The sequence below is a fragment of the Pseudophryne corroboree genome, chromosome 2 (assembly GCF_028390025.1).
Source record: "Pseudophryne corroboree isolate aPseCor3 chromosome 2, aPseCor3.hap2, whole genome shotgun sequence".
Taxonomy (NCBI): Eukaryota; Metazoa; Chordata; class Amphibia; order Anura; family Myobatrachidae; genus Pseudophryne; species Pseudophryne corroboree.
This window is the reverse complement of record NC_086445.1, coordinates 156,422,248-156,439,648: the sequence shown is the minus strand read 5'-3', so window position 1 is coordinate 156,439,648 and position 17,401 is coordinate 156,422,248. Positions and strand designations below refer to the sequence as shown.

The 17,401-nt window shown below is 46.6% G+C and overlaps 1 long non-coding RNA gene across 1 annotated transcript in view; it reads right to left on the bottom strand.

Moving 5' to 3' along the window:
* Positions 1–17,401, bottom strand: part of LOC135050589 (uncharacterized) — a 173,631-nt gene that overhangs the window by 130,321 nt on the left and 25,909 nt on the right. The window contains exon 2 of the long non-coding RNA XR_010241683.1: positions 15,666–15,694. This is a non-coding gene — a long non-coding RNA (uncharacterized LOC135050589). The remainder of the gene's footprint in view (positions 1–15,665; positions 15,695–17,401) is intronic.

Genomic DNA, 17,401 nt, shown 5'->3' with positions numbered 1-17,401 from the left:
CTGGGGGCAACCCATCGCTGGGCAATGCCGACCAGCATACTGACCGGTGCCATCCCCTTTCAACAAGCAGAATTTGCAATCGCTTCGCAATTTCTGCTTGTCAGCAGAAACTAAGGCTGGCTCCGGCCGGCGCAGCTTAGCTGCGCCCGCAGCAGTCCCGGCGCCATCTTACCCATCATGGTGGCTGTAAGCTGCATCACACAGCCGCCGCAATCAAAACCCCTAATGCCCCCGTTCGTGTCATGCCACACCGCCCACCGTTCGCGCCGCACAGCCCCCGCAACGCTCCATCTCCACCCTGGAAACAGAGCGTTGCCCCCCCCTGCCCCGCGACCACCTCTTCCTGAGACAGAGATGATTGCTTTTTCTGCGCCCCCCCCCCCCCCCGCAGAAAGTGTGAGCGCATGCGCAGGGCGGGCGCTGCGCATGTGCCCGCCGGGCCATCGTAAATATTCCAGTTGAATCGCGATTTGCAATCCATCCTGAATTAGCCCCTAAAGCTGCTATTCTTATTGTTTATTTAAAGGGCACCACAATGCTCCACAGCGCTGTGAAGTGAGGAATTAAGTATTATACACTAGCTGGAGTACCCGGTGTTGCCCGGGATTTTAAGAATGTCTGTTTACATAAATAAATTGAAATATTAAACACACAGTATAAATAACATTGTAGATAGCTTAATACTCGTGCTTCGCTACGGGATGAGGATGGTAAATTAGTATGATAGTTGACCGTTAATTTACGTTGGTTGGAGATCTAGTATATAGACATATTTTGCTTCCCTGATGCACTTTGTGTAGTGGCCGGACCCCTTTTTGGTCCGCGAAGGAACCCTACTCTTCCCAATATATAACTCTCAGTCTGTGGCTTCCTGCTGCCTCCATTCCTCTCCTCACATCATGTCAGTGGCCCTGTGAAATTATCGATTTATTTACAATTTCTTATATATCGTAGCACATTATGTATCTCCTGATATACTTTGTGCTGCTGGGGGACTTCCCTGACGCACTTTGTGTAGTGGCTGGACCCCTTTATGGTCCCCCAAGGGACCCTGCTCTTTCCACCATATAACTCTCAGTGTGTGGGTTTGTGTGACCTCCATTCCCCTCCTCACATCATGTCATTGGCCCTGTCACATGCAGCCCTGTCATCACTGACATATCATGCATGTCCTGATATAGTCTGTGCTGCTGGCCCACCCCTAGGGGTGCTAGTGGTGTCTGACCCCCACAGTGTTTGTTTCCAGAGTGTAAGTCATATGTGTACCTAGTTTTCTGTAAATTGCTGCAGGCATTCCAGAGTTATGCTGTCTGCTGAAATACTCAGTGCTTCTGCCTCACCCCTAGGGGCAATAGGAGTGTCTTACCCCCAATGGGTGTCTAACCCCCACAAAGTTTGTTACCAGAGGGTAAGTCAGATGTGTACCAAGTTTGGTGTAAATTTCTCCAGGCCTTCCACAGTTATGCTGTCTGCTGACATACTCTGTGCTGCTGTCCCACCCCTAGGGGTGCTAGGGGTGTCTTCCCCCCACAGTGTTTGTTCCCAGATTGTAAGGCATATGTGTACCAATTTTTGAGTACATTGCTCCTGCAATTCCGGAGTTATGCTGTCTCCTGATATACTCTGCGCGGCTGTCTCCCCCCTGGGGGTGCTAGGGATTTCTAATTATTTTAGTTGCCTCGGCCGTGTTTTAATACGCTTGTATGTAAAATTTCACGATCTTCGCTTGTAAACTGTGGATTTGTATAGAAATACAGACAGAAGGACTGATTTTCGCTTTTATATAGTAGATTGGTAATCAACAGCAAAATATTGAATCAACTACTAAAATAACAGGAATTACAAGCACGATAATTAACAATTTACAGATTGCTCAGTCATTTTTCTATGGCAACCACAGTCACATGACATATGTTGTATCAAGCAGAGAGGTTTGCAATGCTTCTCTTTTCAAATATGTTATACTTGTAACACTTACCTTTTAATAACCTTGCAATGCTAACTATAAAACATGGTGAAGCCGGCTCAACCATGTTTGAATCTGTTGGACTGTTTGAGACTGGTCTCAGCATGTCTTAGTGTAATGCTATGATGATGCCATTTGTTGGGGCACTGTGGCAAATCCTAGGTTTTACCTTGTGTAGAAAATAATCAAGTTACAGGCGTGTCCTCATACACCTAGCGTCTATACACGGTATGTCGTGAGACACCTGCTGTGACTGAAACCCTCAGAGAAAATTCTTATTCTTATTGCAGCAAAACACCACTCACAGTGCACCAGGGGCATATGTTCATCCCAGTCGCCCGGAAGCAAGTTGGAGTTTGGTGCCAACCCTTACAAATAGGGAAAAAAATTAAATAAATAAATAAATATATATATATAATTTCTTTAATTATACTGTATAGTGTTCTCAGCCAGTCTACAGGGACTGGAGTAATACATATGATTTGCCGGCGGACCGGATGCAGTCTGTCAATACCCCGACAATGGCATCCCATCCCCCAGAATGCTGGCAGCGGGGGCGAGCGCTAATAGTCCCCTGCGCTGCGGGCTCAATGGCTTGCTGCTCTCGCCACAGGATCTATTCCCACTCTATGGGTGTTGTGGACACCTAGGAGTGGGAATAGCCCTGTTGTGCCGGTATTCTGGCTGTTGGTATTGTTGGGTTTCGGGATTTCGGCATCGGTATCCTGATTGTCGGGATCCCGACAGCCGGCATATTAACCGCCTCCCAGACCGAAGCACAGTGAATTGGCAGGGTTCCAGCTACACTGCATGACAACGGCTGGTGGGTTGGGGTCCGACTCACAGGATTCTTTAATCTGCAGCGGTATCCGGACTCCAGGTCGACAACAAAAAGGTCGACACACCTTAGGTCGACGCCAATTGGTCGAGACACCTTAGGTCGACGTGGACAAAAGGTTGACAGGAACAAGGTCGACATGGAAAAAGGTCAACATGAGTTTTTCACAAGTTTTTTCTTTTTTGGAACCTTTTCATACTTAACGATCCACGTGGACTACAATTGGAACGGTAATCTGTGCCGAGCGAAGCGAAGGCAGCATGCCCGAAGCATGGCGAGCGAAGCAAGCCATGCGAGGGGACGCGGTGCACTAATTGGGGTTCCCGGTCACTCTACGAAGAAAATGACACCAAAAAAACATAAAAAACTCATGTCGACCTTTTTCCATGTCGACCTTGTTCCTGTCGACATTTTGTCCATGTCGACCTAAGGTGTGTCAACCAATTGGCATCGACCTAATGTGTGTCGACCTTTTTGTTGTCGACCTGGAGTCCCAGACCCTCTGCAGCATGCAGAATCACCATTGACCATTAAACAGCAGTGGTGGAAGCACTGTTGTTTGCTGCAGCACTGGCTGATGCGATACCAGGCAGGTGCTGTCCTGTCTCCTATTGCAGATGTTAACAGGGCTCCGGGAACAGAGCAGCGGTCACACTTGGATCCTGCTGTGAACCACACAGGTACTGCTATACATCAGGGACGTGCGGTGAGCTAAATAGCTCAGGAGGCACTGGCTAGCACCAAAGCCAGATTTACATGAAATATATGAGCCAAAGCGTACATCTGTCATTATACACAGGTGCAGCAGTATAAACTCCTGGAAATTTGGTGAGTTTTGATCTGAGATGTGCGGAAAAGTTAGCCAGGTGAGGCACTGCCTCACCTGCCATAGACTTTTTACTCCAGAGTTTTGGCTATGAAAATTATTAGAATAATACAAAGAAGATATTTCTAACATATTCTTTGTATTTTCCATATACTTTATACAGTCAAAACTCTGGCACAAACGTTAGTATGACAGGAAAGGCTCTGCCTCACCTGCCTCACCCCACCGCACGTCACTGCTATACATGCAGGTGCCCCTTCAGGGCTTGGAACTTAGAGGCAGGCATCTCCAATGCCTCTGGGAGTTACGCCCCTGCAGTGCACTAGAGACGCACGTTGCACTGCTTATTTAGCAGCACAGAAATTTATACACATACAAAGTATCAGATGAAGAACAACAAAAGTTGGCTTGAGATAGTCAGGGCTGCTGCATTGTAGCACTTTGTATATTGATTCAGACTCATTCGCACTAGAGATGAGCGGGTTCGGTTTCTCTGAATCCGAACCCGCACGAACTTCATGTTTTTTTTCACGGGTCCGAGCGACTCGTATCTTCCCGCCTTGCTCGGTTAACCAGAGCGCGCCCGAACGTCATCATGACGCTGTCGGATTCTCGCGAGACTCGGATTCTATATAAGGAGCCGCGCGTCGCCGCCATTTTCACATGTGCATTGAGATTGATAGGGAGAGGACGTGGCTGGCGTCCTCTCCATTTAGATTAGGAGAGAGAGAGAGAGATTGACCTGAGGCTGATACTGTAGAAGAGAGTGCAGAGTTTAGTGACTGACCACAGTGACCACCAGCAGTGCAGTTGTTTTATTTAATATATCCGTTCTCTGCCTGAAAAAAACGGTACACACAGTGACTCAGTCACATACCATATCTGTGTGCACTGCTCAGCCCAGTGTGCTGCATGCCTGCATCATCTATGTATATATTATATATCTGACTGTGCTCAGCTCACACAGCTTATAATTGTGGGGGAGACTGGGGAGCACTGCAGTGCCAGTTATAGGTTATAGCAGGAGCCAGGAGTACAAGACAGTCACATACCATATCTGTGTGCACTGCTCAGCCCAGTGTGCTGCATCATCTATGTATATATTATATATCTGACTGTGCTCAGCTCACACAGCTTATAATTGTGGGGGAGACTGGGGAGCACTGCAGTGCCAGTTATAGGTTATAGCAGGAGCCAGGAGTACATATATTATATTAAAATTAAACAGTGCACACTTTTGCTGCAGGAGTGCCACTGCCAGTGTGACTGACCAGTGACCTGACCACACTGACCACCAGTATAGTTAGTAGTATACTATATTGTGATTGCCTGAAAAAGTTAAACACTCGTCGTGTGACTTCACTTGTGTGGTGTTTTTTTTTTTATTCTATAAAAAACTCATTCTGCTGACAGACAGTGTCCAGCAGGTCCGTCATTATATAATATATATACCTGTCCGGCTGCAGTAGTGATATATATATATTTTTTATATCATTATTTATCATCCAGTCGCAGCAGACACAGTACGGTAGTTCACGGCTGTAGCTACCTCTGTGTCGGCACTCGGCAGTCCATCCATAATTGTATACCACCTACCCGTGGTTTTTTTTCTTTCTTCTTTATACATACATACTACTACATCTCTTTATCAACCAGTCTATATTAGCAGCAGACACAGTACAGTACGGTAGTTCACGGCTGTGGCTACCTCTGTGTCGGCACTCGGCAGTCCGTCCATAATTGTATACCACCTAACCGTGGTTTTTTTTTCTTTCTTCTTTATACATACATACTACGACATCTCTTTATCAACCAGTCTATATTAGCAGCAGACACAGTACAGTACGGTAGTTCACGGCTGTGGCTACCTCTGTGTCGGCACTCGGCAGTCCATCCATAATTGTATACCACCTAACCGTGGTTTTTATTTCTTTCTTCTTCATACATACATACTACGACATCTCTTTATCAACCAGTCTATATTAGCAGCAGACACAGTACAGTACGGTAGTTCACGGCTGTGGCTACCTCTGTGTCGGCACTCGGCAGTCCGTCCATAATTGTATACCACCTAACCGTGGTTTTTTTTTCTTTCTTCTTTATACATACATACTACGACATCTCTTTATCAACCAGTCTATATTAGCAGCAGACACAGTACAGTACGGTAGTTCACGGCTGTGGCTACCTCTGTGTCGGCACTCGGCAGTCCGTCCATAATTGTATACCACCTAACCGTGGTTTTTTTTTCTTTCTTCTTCATACATACATACTACGACATCTCTTTATCAACCAGTCTATATTAGCAGCAGACACAGTACAGTACGGTAGTTCACGGCTGTGGCTACCTCTGTGTCGGCACTCGGCAGTCCGTCCATAATTGTATACCACCTACCCGTGGTTTTTTTTTTCTTTCTTCTTTATACATACATACTACTACATCTCTTTATCAACCAGTCTATATTAGCAGCAGACACAGTACAGTACGGTAGTTCACGGCTGTGGCTACCTCTGTGTCGGCACTCGGCAGTCCGTCCATAATTGTATACCACCTACCCGTGGTTTTTTTTTCTTTCTTCTTCATACATACATACTACGACATCTCTTTATCAACCAGTCTATATTAGCAGCAGACACAGTACAGTACGGTAGTTCACGGCTGTGGCTACCTCTGTGTCGGCACTCGGCAGTCCGTCCATAATTGTATACCACCTAACCGTGGTTTTTTTTTCTTTCTTCTTTATACATACATACTACGACATCTCTTTATCAACCAGTCTATATTAGCAGCAGACACAGTACGGTAGTTCACGGCTGTAGCTACCTCTGTGTCGGCACTCGGCAGTCCGTCCATAATTGTATACTAGTATCCATCCATCTCCATTGTTTACCTGAGGTGCCTTTTAGTTGTGCCTATTAAAATATGGAGAACAAAAATGTTGAGGTTCCAAAATTAGGGAAAGATCAAGATCCACTTCCACCTCGTGCTGAAGCTGCTGCCACTAGTCATGGCCGAGACGATGAAATGCCAGCAACGTCGTCTGCCAAGGCCGATGCCCAATGTCATAGTACAGAGCATGTCAAATCCAAAACACCAAATATCAGTAAAAAAAGGACTCCAAAACCTAAAATAAAATTGTCGGAGGAGAAGCGTAAACTTGCCAATATGCCATTTACCACACGGAGTGGCAAGGAACGGCTGAGGCCCTGGCCTATGTTCATGGCTAGTGGTTCAGCTTCACATGAGGATGGAGGCACTCAGCCTCTCGCTAGAAAAATGAAAAGACTCAAGCTGGCAAAAGCAGTAGCACCGCAAAGAACTGTGCGTTCTTCGAAATCCCAAATCCACAAGGAGAGTCCAATTGTGTCGGTTGCGATGCCTGACCTTCCCAACACTGGACGTGAAGAGCATGCGCCTTCCACCATTTGCACGCCCCCTGCAAGTGCTGGAAGGAGCACCCGCAGTCCAGTTCCTGATAGTCAGATTGAAGATGTCAGTGTTGAAGTACACCAGGATGAGGAGGATATGGGTGTTGCTGGCGCTGGGGAGGAAATTGACCAGGAGGATTCTGATGGTGAGGTGGTTTGTTTAAGTCAGGCACCCGGGGAGACACCTGTTGTCCGTGGGAGGAATATGGCCGTTGACATGCCTGGTGAAAATACCAAAAAAATCAGCTCTTCGGTGTGGAACTATTTCAACAGAAATGCGGACAACAGGTGTCAAGCCGTGTGTTCCCTTTGTCAAGCTGTAATAAGTAGGGGTAAGGACGTTAACCACCTCGGAACATCCTCCCTTATACGTCACCTGCAGCGCATTCATAATAAGTCAGTGACAAGTTCAAAAACTTTGGGTGACAGCGGAAGCAGTCCACTGACCAGTAAATCCCTTCCTCTTGTAACCAAGCTCACGCAAACCACCCCACCAACTCCCTCAGTGTCAATTTCCTCCTTCCCCAGGAATGCCAATAGTCCTGCAGGCAATGTCACTGGCAATTCTGACGAGTCCTCTCCTGCCTGGGATTCCTCCGATGCATCCTTGCGTGTAACGCCTACTGCTGCTGGCGCTGCTGTTGTTGCTGCTGGGAGTCGATGGTCATCCCAGAGGGGAAGTCGTAAGCCCACTTGTACTACTTCCAGTAAGCAATTGACTGTTCAACAGTCCTTTGCGAGGAAGATGAAATATCACAGCAGTCATCCTGCTGCAAAGCGGATAACTGAGGCCTTGACAACTATGTTGGTGTTAGACGTGCGTCCGGTATCCGCCGTTAGTTCACAGGGAACTAGACAATTTATTGAGGCAGTGTGCCCCCGTTACCAAATACCATCTAGGTTCCACTTCTCTAGGCAGGCGATACCGAGAATGTACACGGACATCAGAAAAAGACTCACCAGTGTCCTAAAAAATGCAGTTGTACCCAATGTCCACTTAACCACGGACATGTGGACAAGTGGAGCAGGGCAGGGTCAGGACTATATGACTGTGACAGCCCACTGGGTAGATGTATGGACTCCCGCCGCAAGAACAGCAGCGGCGGCACCAGTAGCAGCATCTCGCAAACGCCAACTCTTTCCTAGGCAGGCTACGCTTTGTATCACCGGTTTCCAGAATACGCACACAGCTGAAAACCTCTTACGGCAACTGAGGAAGATTATCGCGGAATGGCTTACCCCAATTCGACTCTCCTGTGGATTTGTGGCATCGGACAACGCCAGCAATATTGTGTGTGCATTAAATATGGGCAAATTCCAGCACGTCCCATGTTTTGCACATACCTTGAATTTGGTGGTGCAGAATTATTTAAAAAACGACAGGGGCGTGCAAGAGATGCTGTCGGTGGCCAGAAAAATTGCGGGACACTTTCGGCGTACAGGCACCACGTACAGAAGACTGGAGCACCACCAAAAACTACTGAACCTGCCCTGCCATCATCTGAAGCAAGAAGTGGTAACGAGGTGGAATTCAACCCTCTATATGCTTCAGAGGTTGGAGGAGCAGCAAAAGGCCATTCAAGCCTATACAATTGAGCACGATATAGGAGGTGGAATGCACCTGTCTCAAGCGCAGTGGAGAATGATTTCAACGTTGTGCAAGGTTCTGATGCCCTTTGAACTTGCCACACGTGAAGTCAGTTCAGACACTGCCAGCCTGAGTCAGGTCATTCCCCTCATCAGGCTTTTGCAGAAGAAGCTGGAGACATTGAAGGAGGAGCTAACAAGGAGCGATTCCGCTAGGCATGTGGGACTTGTGGATGGAGCCCTTAATTCGCTTAACAAGGATTCACGGGTGGTCAATCTGTTGAAATCAGAGCACTACATTTTGGCCACCGTGCTCGATCCTAGATTTAAAGCCTACCTTGGATCTCTCTTTCCGGCAGACACAAGTCTGCTGGGGTTGAAAGACCTGCTGGTGAGAAAATTGTCAAGTCAAGCGGAACGCGACCTGTCAACATCTCCTCCTTCACATTCTCCCGCAACTGGGGGTGTGAGGAAAAGGCTCAGAATTCCGAGCCCACCCGCTGGCGGTGATGCAGGGCAGTCTGGAGCGACTGCTGATGCTGACATCTGGTCCGGACTGAAGGACCTGACAACGATTACGGACATGTCGTCTACTGTCACTGCATATGATTCTCTCACCATTGAAAGAATGGTGGAGGATTATATGAGTGACCGCATCCAAGTAGGCACGTCACACAGTCCATACTTATACTGGCAGGAAAAAGAGGCAATTTGGAGGCCATTGCACAAACTGGCTTTATTCTACCTAAGTTGCCCTCCCACAAGTGTGTACTCCGAAAGAGTGTTTAGTGCCGCCGCTCACCTTGTCAGCAATCGGCGTACGAGGTTACATCCAGAAAATGTGGAGAAGATGATGTTCATTAAAATGAATTATAATCAATTCCTCCGCGGAGACATTGACCAGCAGCAATTGCCTCCACAAAGTACACAGGGAGCTGAGATGGTGGATTCCAGTGGGAACGAATTGATAATCTGTGAGGAGGGGGATGTACACGGTGATATATCGGAGGGTGATGATGAGGTGGACATCTTGCCTCTGTAGAGCCAGTTTGTGCAAGGAGAGATTAATTGCTTCTTTTTTGGGGGGGGTCCAAACCAACCCGTCATATCAGTCACAGTCGTGTGGCAGACCCTGTCACTGAAATGATGGGTTGGTTAAAGTGTGCATGTCCTGTTTTGTTTATACAACATAAGGGTGGGTGGGAGGGCCCAAGGACAATTCCATCTTGCACCTCTTTTTTCTTTTATTTTTCTTTGCGTCATGTGCTGTTTGGGGAGGGTTTTTTGGAAGGGACATCCTGCGTGACACTGCAGTGCCACTCCTAAATGGGCCCGGTGTTTGTGTCGGCCACTAGGGTCGCTAATCTTACTCACACAGTCAGCTACCTCATTGCGCCTCTTTTTTTCTTTGCGTCATGTGCTGATTGGGGAGGGTTTTTTGGAAGGGACATCCTGCGTGACACTGCAGTGCCACTCCTAAATGGGCCCGGTGTTTGTGTTGGCCACTAGGGTCGCTAATCTTACTCACACAGTCAGCTACCTCATTGCGCCTCTTTTTTTCTTTGCGTCATGTGCTGATTGGGGAGGGTTTTTTGGAAGGGACATCCTGCGTGACACTGCAGTGCCACTCCTAAATGGGCCCGGTGTTTGTGTCGGCCACTAGGGTCGCTAATCTTACTCACACAGTCAGCTACCTCATTGCGCCTCTTTTTTTCTTTGCGTCATGTGCTGATTGGGGAGGGTTTTTTGGAAGGGACATCCTGCGTGACACTGCAGTGCCACTCCTAAATGGGCCCGGTGTTTGTGTCGGCCACTAGGGTCGCTTATCTTACTCACACAGTCAGCTACCTCATTGCGCCTCTTTTTTTCTTTGCGTCATGTGCTGATTGGGGAGGGTTTTTTGGAAGGGACATCCTGCGTGACACTGCAGTGCCACTCCTAGATGGGCCAGGTGTTTGTGTCGGCCACTAGTGTCGCTTAGCTTAGTCATCCAGCGACCTTGGTGCAAATTTTAGGACTAAAAATAATATTGTGAGGTGTGAGGTATTCAGAATAGACTGAAAATGAGTGGAAATTATGGTTTTTGAGGTTAATAATAATATGGGATCAAAATGACCCCCAAATTCTATGATTTAATGCTGTTTTTTAGTGTTTTTTTTAAAAAACACCCGAATCCAAAACACACCCGAATCCGACAAAAAAAATTCGGTGAGGTTTTGCCAAAACGCGGTCGAACCCAAAACACGGCCGCGGAACCGAACCCAAAACCAAAACACAAAACCCGAAAAATTTCAGGCGCTCATCTCTAATTCGCACACAGATGTAAAAATGTTGCACATCAAATTGATCTGTGAAATCTAGTGCATTAGTTTTTTTTTAGCTCCTATTGGAAATATGTGTGTAGATGTGGTGGTATGGCAGCACATTGACACAGTAACAGTCCATTGGTGTGACCGACCAGTGATGTCGTTTATAGAGTATAGTAGGTACAGCCATACTAACTGTGATACACTGGTTATAACATGAAGCAGAGCGGGGTTGTAGCAGCTCACCAGCCGGTACCTGTACATAAAAGCAATAGCGGTGCAAGGCTGTTGTAACAGTGGTGAAAGCATGCTAATTCGGAGGAACCCTCTGGAGCTAAGGAGGGTGGGGGTGGGGAAAGGGTCTGTTACCCATTGTCATACCTCCCAACACTCCGTATTTTCGTAGGACATGTGTGGTGACCAGGTGGTCAATCAATGAGTCTTTCCTTATCTCCGTCCACTGGTTGCAACTCTGGAGAATCTTGGTACTTTGGGGGTAATTCTGAGTTGATCGCAGCAGGAGAGGCAGATATAACATGTGCAGAGAGAGTTAGATTTGGGTGGGTTATTTTGTTTCTGTGCAGGGTAAATACTGGCTGCTTTATTTTTACACTGCAATTTAGATTGCAGATTGAACACACCCCACCCAAATCTAACTCTCTCTGCACATGTTAAATCTGCCTCCCCTGCAGTGCACATGGGGGGTAATTCCAAGTTGATCGCAGCAGGAAATTTTTTAGCAGTTGGGCAAAACCATGTGCACTGCAAGGGAGGCAGATATAACATGTGCAGAGAGAGTTAGATTTGGGTGGGGTGTGTTCAAACTGAAATCTAAATTGCAATGTAAAAATAAAGCAGCCAGTATTTACCCTGCACAGAAACAAAATAACCCAACCAAATCTAACTCTCTCTGCAAATGGTATATCTGCCCCCCCCCTGCAGTGCACATGGGCCCTCATTCCGAGTTGATCGGTCGCAAGGCGAATTTAGCAGAGTTACACACGCTAAGCCGCCGCCTACTGGGAGTGAATCTTAGCTTCTTAAAATTGCGACCGATGTATTCGCAATATTGCGATTACTAACTACTTAGCAGTTTCAGAGTAGCTCCAGACTTACTCTGCCTGTGCGATCAGTTCAGTGCTTGTCGTTCCTGGTTGACGTCACAAACACACCCAGCGTTCGCCCAGGCACTCCCACCGTTTCTCCGGCCACTCCTGCGTTTTTTCCGGAAACGGTAGCGTTTTCAGCCACACGCCCCTGAAACGCCGTGTTTCCGCCCAGTAACACCAATTTCCTGTCAATCACATTACGATCGCCGGAGCGAAGAAAAAGCCGTGAGTAAAAATACTTTCTTCATAGTAAAGTTACTTGGCGCAGTCGCAGTGCGAACTTTGCGCATGCGTACTAAGCGGATTTTCACTGCGATGCGATGAAAAAGAACGAGCGAACAACTCGGAATGAGGGCCATGGTTTTGCCCAATTGCTAACAAAATTTCTGCTGCGATCAACTCAGAATTACCCCCTTGGTTTTGCTCAACTGCTAACAAAAATCCTGCTGCGATCAACTTGGAATTACCCCCAAAGTTCCTGCTGCGATCAATTCGGAATTACCCCCTTTGTTTCCGGTGAATGAGGAGGCAACTACACTTCAATGAAAGGGATAACAGTTTTCCAACTGCATCTGTTTTATTAACTATTCAATTGTGGATGAATCTCAAATATCAAATACCGTTAATATACTTTTGTGTACCTGAATGTCAATTAGCGACAATTAACTTTTGTGTACACAATTATTACTCTAGCAGTAGAACACGTACAACATAGTAATCACCATAATGACATAGAATTGCATCAACACTTATGAGACACTTAGGCACAGCTTTTCCAAGTATGGGTGATACGCTGCTTCACCCAGGACCAACCAGCCCATTAGAGTCTGTAAATAACAATTCACTAGGACGAACCGCAGCAATACCACTAATACTGGATCACGACACTATTCGCCAATAAACACTCACTTTGCATGCAATACCACAATTTCAATACAATACTTTTCTAACCTCAATATTAACTTCACATATTTCTTAATGACATTGATGCACCAAATTATGTCTCTATTGGGTACCCAATGGTGCGAGGTAGTTCAAATCAACCCGGGTTGTCATTTGACCTGTACACAGGAGTTTACTGAGGCATCCCCTTGCGTAGATTAAATATCTATTGAGCAACGCGTATCCTTTTCCAGTTATTAACTCTCTCTCTGGTGCATCCGTTATGCAGGAGACCTGATGCTGGGTCAGGTAAATATCTGCACACAACCTGGGTTCATCCCAATTACAGTCACTAGGTGGCGCTGTCTCTCCACAAATCAGTGTAAGTAATGATATGCGAACTCCCAACTAGGCTAATACAGGGCCGGATTAAGCCTTGGGGGTGCCCGGGGCACTTAAGACAGGGGGGCCCCAGTGGAAGGTAGGGGATGTATATAAGATTGTGCATACCTCCCCACATGTCCCATTCCAGGAGGGACAAAATGCTCTTTGCCTGGACTTCCCACTTAATATATGATTGATGTAACCTGTGTTGAACTATTTAATTGATAAGAAAGTTATTTCAACGCAGGTGTTTGCAATCATAAATTAAGAAGGAAGTCCAGGTAGAAATCATTTTGTCCCTCCTGGAATGGGTCATGGTGGGAGGTATAGATTGTGTATATTACATTTAAACCAATGGTGTATATTAGTTTTAAAACAATAGTTTAATAATACCTGGGTACTGTTTATACAGTAGCTCCACCTAATTGAAAGATAACTATTTTATAAAATGTTCTTGTAGTGGAACAAAGACAACTTAAACAACCTTAAAATACACATAGAAAAATAAAATGTATCTTGTCACATGCAAGAATAGCATCAGCCTCTGTATTACTTACACACTGGGACAGGACCCAGGAGGACTCTCTGGGGTAAATTTACTAAGGTGGGAGATTTTTTAGAACTGATTATGTTGCCCATGGCAACCAATCAGATTCTACTTACCATTTATCTAGCTGCTTCTAGCAGATAATAGATATAATCTGATTGGTTGCTATGGGCAACATCGCCAGTTCTAAAAAATCTCCCACCTTAGTAAATTTACCCCTCTGTGTGTGTGTCTCTTTCTCTAGATCCAAATGGTTTAGTTGAATAAAAGTTTACACAGTACTCAGACACCCGGGCAGAGAGGAGGAGAAGCTGGGATCCCTGTGTCCCAGCTCTCTCCACCCTCACATCTCTCCTCTGGTCAGAAAGCTTTGTCGGTAGCTCATGAAACATGATATTCTTGTGTCTCTTCCTGCACTGCATACTGTCCTGCTCTCATTCTGTCTCTCACATTAAGCGGGAAAGCTAGTGATATCAGTGTGCTTTGGATGGGGGGCCCCTGACAAAGGGGGGCCCGGGGTACAGTATGCCCTGCATCCCCCTTATAATCTGGCTATGGGCTAATAGTCCTCCTGGATAGCCCCTCTCCCTTCTTACAAGAGAGTCAGTATTTTGTAGCCCTTCAATTAGTATACAATCATGGTCTAGGGAGGGGTGCATAATCTGGTTTGGTCTGTCTATCTCGTTGGGTAGGACAGTGGAGTAAGGGCTCTGTGGACCCCTTTTTAACCCTACAGAGTGCTTTAGGAACAAAGTAAATGAGCAGGGGTGGTCCTAATTCACAGGTGCTGACAATAGGGGTTGCGAGGGTGTCCCAGACGCACGTGGCGTGGTGACTATCAGTGTCTTTCCCCGACTCTTTCCAAAATGTGGTGTCTCACTGGTATGTGCAGTCTTCACCGATGCGCACACAGCTGCTCTATGTCTGCGAGGTGCTCCACGGGTTGCGCAATCACCGAACTCCCGAACTCTGCTCCTTTTTTCCCGCTGGGGTGTCGCTCACACCCGGCGTTGTATGGCTGGCTGTGTCACTAGAACCTCCGCCTACAGCACTCTCCTAGCTAGCCACCGATCACTAGTGCAGTCAGTGGTGGCCACTTATCCTGTCAGCCTGGTCACCTTACCAGCTCACTCTCCTGCCTCCTTCCATGCTGCTGCACTCCTCACACTGAGCCCTCAAAATCAGCCTCTTCCTGCTCTTCCACCAGCCAATCCAGTCTCCTCTCACCAGTCTGTCAATCAAACCTCCAGGTAGGTCCCGCCCTTCCTCTAATCCTTAAAGGCACCAGGACACATTATTCTCAGGACGTCCTGTACTTTTATCTACAGCATGGAGGCCTTACTCCTGGGCTGTTCAGGGACCCTGCAGGATACCACATTTGCTCCACCTGTGGGGTGGCTAGGCTACAGAGCAGCGAGTGACAGGAGCCTCCCAACTGCCCCCACCGCGGGACACTGAGGCCTGCGGGTGGGACAGTGGGACAGTCCCCTAAAAAAATGGGACTGTCCTGCAAAAATCGGGAGGTATGGAATAGTTACGGCAGCCACCCTGGAAAGGAAGTGAAGCTTCCCTGGAGGGACTACTTTTAGGCATACACAGTAGCGCACTCCTACACCAACAGCTCACAGTTTTATTTATGTGAATAAAGATGCACATTGTGCCAGGAAATATGTTCGGCGCTGCTGATTCGCCCAGGACCTGGTGTGCCGATAAGCCACAGTGCATGAGGACGCATATGTATATGATAAATATATATATATAATAGGTTTAAGTGAAATATTTTGGACTTACCTGCCCCCAGTTGCATTGCGGAGAGTCCCCTGTGTTTGACAGGAAAGTGGGAAATTATCAACGTATTCTGGTTACTGCTAAAAAGGAAGTTCTACAATACATTACTGCAGATTTTATTAATGTTTTATTTTTCTTTTAACATTCCCAGAAAACCAGAAAGATAAAACAATCTTCCCACCCACGTATCTCTTGGACATTTGATTTAATACTTATTTAACTGTAATTTGATTTTCAACCAAACACAATGACTACACATGTGTGTTTTATGTTACAGTGGCCTTATCACTCCCAGCCAACACTGCTGCAGAGATATGGAGAGTGCACTTAATAAATATGTTTTCATTTTGAAAAGTTTATTTTATTAAGATTAAAGAAGCAGGGGCGATCAACACACAACGAGTAGGCCAATCCAGACATGGAATCCTTTTTACTTTAATAGGAATTCTGAAAAGGACATAGTAATGCACTTATTAAGCTGAGTGAGACAAACATGCTATATTGTAACTGTACAAATTGTAAGCAAGGTCACCAAAGAAGTCAGCCAAGACTGCCAGCCTAGAAGCTTGAATGTTCACATCAAAGCCCAACTTTAACATTGGTGGTCCTCTAACAGCTTGTCGGCTAATTAGTACAACAAGCTATCTGAAATATAACAAATACCGATCAGAGCCTTTGATTACCTCACATCTTTGTTATGTCAGGCATTAAAAAAGTTCCTATGAGAATGGTGTGTCTCTCTATTGCAGTGGTGGCCAACGCGCGGCTCTTGAGCCACATGCGGCTCTTTCTTCATTCAAATGCGGCTCCCAACACTCAAAGTCACGTGACCACAAGAGATCTGTAAACTGCTGCACTCCAGCCAGACATGCAGCAGCACTACGTAGACTGAGAACTGAGGGAGCCAAATACACACGGGGAGCTGGCTGGAGTGACACAGGTGGGTGCTGGCTGGAGTGACACAGGCGGGTACTGGCTGCAGTGACACAGGCGGGTGATGGCTGGAGTGACACATGGGGGAACTGAAGTGTATTATGTGAATCTGGCTTTTCAATATATTTTATGCGGATCTGGCTTTTTCAATTATTTGATGTAGAAGTGGCTCTTTCATTGTATTTTATGTTGGATCTGGCTTTTTCAATGAATTTTATACCAGGGGCGTGGCCTAGAAGGCACAAGGTCACACCCCATTTTTGCAAGTGCGCCTTCAGCTCGAAGTCGGCTCTTTGATGTACCTAACAAGATTTCTTGGCTCTTTGTCTCTGACTGGTTGGCCACCCCTGCTCTATTGCATCTTTCTTCCACTGTCTCTCTCTCTCTCTCTCTCTCTCTCTCGCTATAAAAAAGGCTAGAACAAGCAGTATTTTTGGACAAAGGGGGCTATTCAGAAGCGGGAGCAGACGTCCGAAAATCACAAACGGTGATTTTTTTTTACATCTGCGCATGCAGTGACCGCAATGCACATGCTATCATGATGCAATTGCATCATGATTGACAGGTGGTGGGAGTCCAGGGGCGACGATGCGGCATGGGAGGGGGGGGGAGTAGACCAGTCATGACTCGGACATTTTTGGGACCAGCTGATGACATCGCCTGCGTTTCTATGGCAGCGGTGCGCTTGCCTATGTGGCCAACATCTATTTGAGGTTTTTGTGATGCGATCGCAATTGAATTGCAATCGCAGGGCAGCATCACACATGCTGGGCAGCCTTTGACTGTGCTGGTCGGCCCCCAGCATA